The sequence below is a fragment of the Sapajus apella genome, unplaced genomic scaffold, assembly GCF_009761245.1.
Source record: "Sapajus apella isolate SASKATOON/1434 unplaced genomic scaffold, GSC_monkey_1.0 scaffold57, whole genome shotgun sequence".
NCBI lineage: Eukaryota > Metazoa > Chordata > Mammalia > Primates > Cebidae > Sapajus > Sapajus apella.
The window spans coordinates 2,367,062-2,371,701 of NW_022436997.1; positions in this window are offsets into that span (position 1 = coordinate 2,367,062).

Below are 4,640 nucleotides of genomic sequence, written 5' to 3' on the forward strand. Positions count from 1 at the left end.
TTCAAAGCAGCATTTCCCAATCTTATCAGCACTTAGAACCTCTTGCTATAGAGGACCTGCCTCCATCCAGCAGGTCCAGGGCCTCATTTCACAGAGAGGGAAATGGAGAGGGTATAGAGGATTGAATAGTGTCCCACCCTCCAAAATTCCTGTTTACCTGGAATCTCAGATGTGACCTTATTTGGAAGTAGGATCTTTGCAGTTACAATTAGTTAAGATAAGGCTGTAATAATTAATTCTATGTGTCAACTTCCCTGGGCTTCAGGGTGCCTGGATATTTTGTGGAACATCATTCTGGGTGTTTCAGTGAGGATGTTTTTGGATGAGTTTAACATGTAAATGGTTAGACTGAGTATAGCAAATTGCCCTGCCTAATGTGAATGGGCCTCATCTATTCAGTTGAAGGTGGAACTAGAACAAAAAGGCTGACTGTCACTGGAAAAAGGGTGAGTTCCTCTTCCCTGACTGCCTTCTAGCTGAAACATTGTTTTTTTTTCCCCCCCTTTCTTTGGACTCAAACTGAAACATTGGCTTTTCCTGGCTCTGGAGCCTCTTGGTCTTTGGACTAGACCTACATCATCACCTCTCCTGGTTCTTTAGCTTGCCCACTGCCCATCTCAGGACTTGCCATCCCTCATAATCAGGTAAGCCAATTCTTTAAACCTCGTTCTCTCTCTCTCTCTCTCTCTCTCTCTCTCTCTGTGTGTGTGTGTGTGTATCCAAATGGATCTGTTTCTCTGACAAACCCTGACTGATAGATGGGTCATATTGGATTAAGGCGAGCCCTAAATCCAATGCTTAGTATCTTTATAAGAAGAGAAACCGAGACACAGAAAAGACAATCAGGGAAGAGGTCCCATGTGATGACAGTCAAGGATTGGAGTGATGCACTTACAAGCAAAAGAATGCTGCTAACTGGACTGCTGCAACCACCAGAAGCTAAGAGGAGGCATAAATTCCCCTTCTGAGGTTCCGAAAGGAACTAATGTTGCTGAGGCCTTAGTTCTGTACTTCTGGCTTCCTGAACTGTGAGATAATTTCTGTTGTTTGAAGCCATTCAGTTTGTGGTAATTTGTTATGGCAGCACCAGGAAACTAACACACACACACACACACACACACACACACACACACACATACAGAGAGAGAGAGAGAGAGAGAGAGAGAGAGGAGAGAGAGAGGTGGAGTGGCCTACCCGCTAGCCAAGTCAGGACTAGAGACCAAGTCTCTTCCTTTGCAGCCAGTACTTCTTTCATTGCATTTATTCATTTTTTTAGTTAATTAATTAATTAATTATTTTTATTTTGAGACAGAATCTAGTTCTGTCACTCAGGCTGGAGTGCAGTGGCACAATCTCGGCTCAGTGCAACCTCCACCTCCCAGGTTCAGGTGATTCTCCTGCCTTAGCCTCCTGAGTAGCTGTGATTACAGGCGCCCACCACCATGGCCAACTAAAGTCTGTATTTTTAGTAGAGATGGGGTTTCACTGTGTTGGCCAGGCTGGTACGCACTCCTGACCTCGTGATCCGCCCACCTCAGCCTCCCAAGGTTCTGGGATTGCAAGCGTGAGCACCATGCTCAGCCTATTATTTTTATCCCTATTTTGTTTCAGAAAAAAACATACACATATCGTTTTTTTTTTTTCTTCAGGCAAATAAATGCAAGAACTAAAACGAAAATACAAACAACTTGCAACAGAGAGGCAACAGAGCCCTAATTATCTATGTAAAAACTAACTACACTGTTGTAAGACAAACTAGCTTTTCCCAATAAGACTATCTATAGAATGTCAGAACTGATGTTTCATGTGTAGATGTTTGTGACAATTATTTTATTTTAGAGAGATGAATATTTTTATAAACCTAGTGTGTTAGTTTCTGGTTGCTGTTTTTAACAAATTATCACACACTTAGCAGCTTAAAACAACGTGAATTTATTTATTTATTTATTTAAATTCTGAAGACCAGGAGTCAAAAATCAGGCTCTGTGTGCTAAAATCAAGGGCTGGCTGTTTCCTCTGGGGGCTCTAGGGAATATCTGTTTATTTGCCTTTTCTAGCTTCTAAGGGCTGTCCATATTCCTTGACTCATGGCCGTGCATTGCTCTGACCACCACTTCTAGCATCAGCACTTCCTTCACACCTCTGACTCTCCTGTCTTCCTCTTACAAAGTTCCCGATGATTACTCAGCTGATTCTGGATAATATCCCTATGTCAAGGCATACTCCCATTTGCCATGTAGGGTCACATATAGAATGCAGAGGTTCTGGGGATTAGGATGTGAGTATCTTTATTGGTAGGACTGTAATTAGAATTCAGAGTGGTGGTCAGGTGAGGTGGCTCATGCCTCTAATCCCAGCACTTTGGGAGGCCGAGATGGGCAGATCATGAGGTCAGGAGATGGAGACCATTCTGGCCAACATGGTGAAATCTGGTCTCTACTAAAATACAAAAAATTAGCTGGGCATGGTGGCATGCTCCTATAATCCGAGCTACTCAGGAGACTGAGGCAGGGGTATCTCTTGAATCCAGGAGGCGGAGGTTGTAGTGAGCAGAGATCATGCCACTGCACTCCAGCCTGGTGACAGAGCAAGACTCTGTCTCAAAAAAAAAAAAAAAAAGAAAGAAAGAAAGAAAGAATTCAGAGTGGTATTAGCCCCATGCATTATGCCATTATGAAATAATCATAAAAGTAGCCTTATAAGGGTATCATAAAAGTAGCTTTATAATTCAGGGTCCTTCTCAGATTTCCAGGGTGTACAAAGCCCACATAGGCTACAATTATACTTTGAACTTACATAGTGACAAAACATATAGAAAGCAGAAGTTTAGGAAATACACTATTTGCAAATTGGATGTTGCTATTGCTTTAGTTCCGCCAGAAAACAAAATACCCATCAATGGAGCTCGGTTGCATTGCCATCTCTCTGTGATGATTCTAGCCACTCTGCAGGCACAGCAGTGGTTGTTCCTGTGGAGATCTTGTGAATTTGAGAAGGAACCCAATCCCAGGTTGCTCCTTGAGAATGAATTAAGGATATTTTTGTTTGCTTATAAACTTGTGAAGGACAAGGATGTCTATGCTATTTAAAAGTCTTTGGCCGGGCGCGGTGGCTCAAGCCTGTAATCCCAGCACTTTGGGAGGCCGAGGCGGGTGGATCACGAGGTCAAGAGATCGAGACCATCCTGGTCAACACGGTGAAACCCCGTCTCTACTAAAAATACAAAAAAATTAGCTGGGCATGGTGGCATGTGCCTGTAAGCCCAGCTACTCAGGAGGCTGAGACAGGAGAATTGCCTGAACCCAGGAGGCGGAGGTTGCGGTGAGCCGAGATTGCCCCACTGCACTCCAGCCTGGGTAACAAGACCGAGACTCCGTCTCAAAAAAAAAAAAAAAAAAAAAAAAAAAAAAAAAGTCTTTACAGGCTGAGCATGGTGCCTTATGCCTGTAATTCCAGCACTTTGTTAGGCCGAGGTGGGTAGATCACCTGAGTCCAGGAGTTCGAGACCAGCCTGACCAACATGGCAAAGTCCGTCTCCACTAAAAATACAAAAATTAGCCAGGCATGGTGGCGGGCACCTGTAAATTCCAGCTACTTGGAAGGCTGAGGCAGGAGAATGGCTTACACCCGGGAGGCAGAAGTTGCAGTGAGCCAATGTCACACCACTGTACTCGAGCCTGGGCAACAAGAGTGAAATCAATCTCAAAAAAAAAAAAAAAAAAAAAGTCTTTACAGATCACTAAAGCATGTTCATATAGGATATCTCAGATAATTTGGCAATAAGTCAGATAGGTAAAATGGGGCAATAATTTTATCTCATTTTACATCTGAGAAAATTGGGGTTCAGTAGAGCTGCGGAATTGCCCAAGGCCAGACCTTTACGAGGGAGTGGATCTGGGACTAATACCCAGATTTCCTGATTCCAACAACTCAGGTTGTTCTTTAGATCATCCTAAAGGGTAAGTCAGACATCAAGTCAATCAGGGTCAACCGAAAGGGATGATGCATAGTTAAGGCATATGACCAAGACGAGTTAAGTGACTGTTACAGAATGGCCATTTTGTGTTTTTTGTCATTAAAATCTAAAAAACAAGTTGATGCTACAAAACTGTTTTAAATGTCACAGGAATTTCTGATTACACTCAGGACTAGACTATATGAAACCTCTGAGGATGAACAAACAGAATTTTACTCAACAAAGATATATCGAATATTGGAATTTAAGGTTTAAAAACCATGATTCTATTAAAAATTGTTATGTGTCCTCTCATCTTTCCTTATTTTGACTGAATTTGATTGCACAATGGTTTATATATTTTTATGTTTTTATTTTTTAATTTTGCTGGCAGATGCTGAAACTGTGCTATGTCTAACATTTATAATAGAAAAGAACAAAAAATATACGTGAGAAATTTCAAGCTTTTTTTTTGCTAGTTAGGAAAATGAACGCTTTCGTCATGGTCTGCCTTTCAGAGACGTAGGTCAAATTCGAAGTGGAATTTCACGGTGAAAGAGTCTGATTAAAGCAAATTTGGACCAGGTGGTAATTGAGGAGACTTTCCACGAAAGGGCAGGTGATGTGGTTTTAGTAAGAAATCCTGATCTATTTAGAGTAGAAAGGGCTGGCTCCAGCTGTGAGT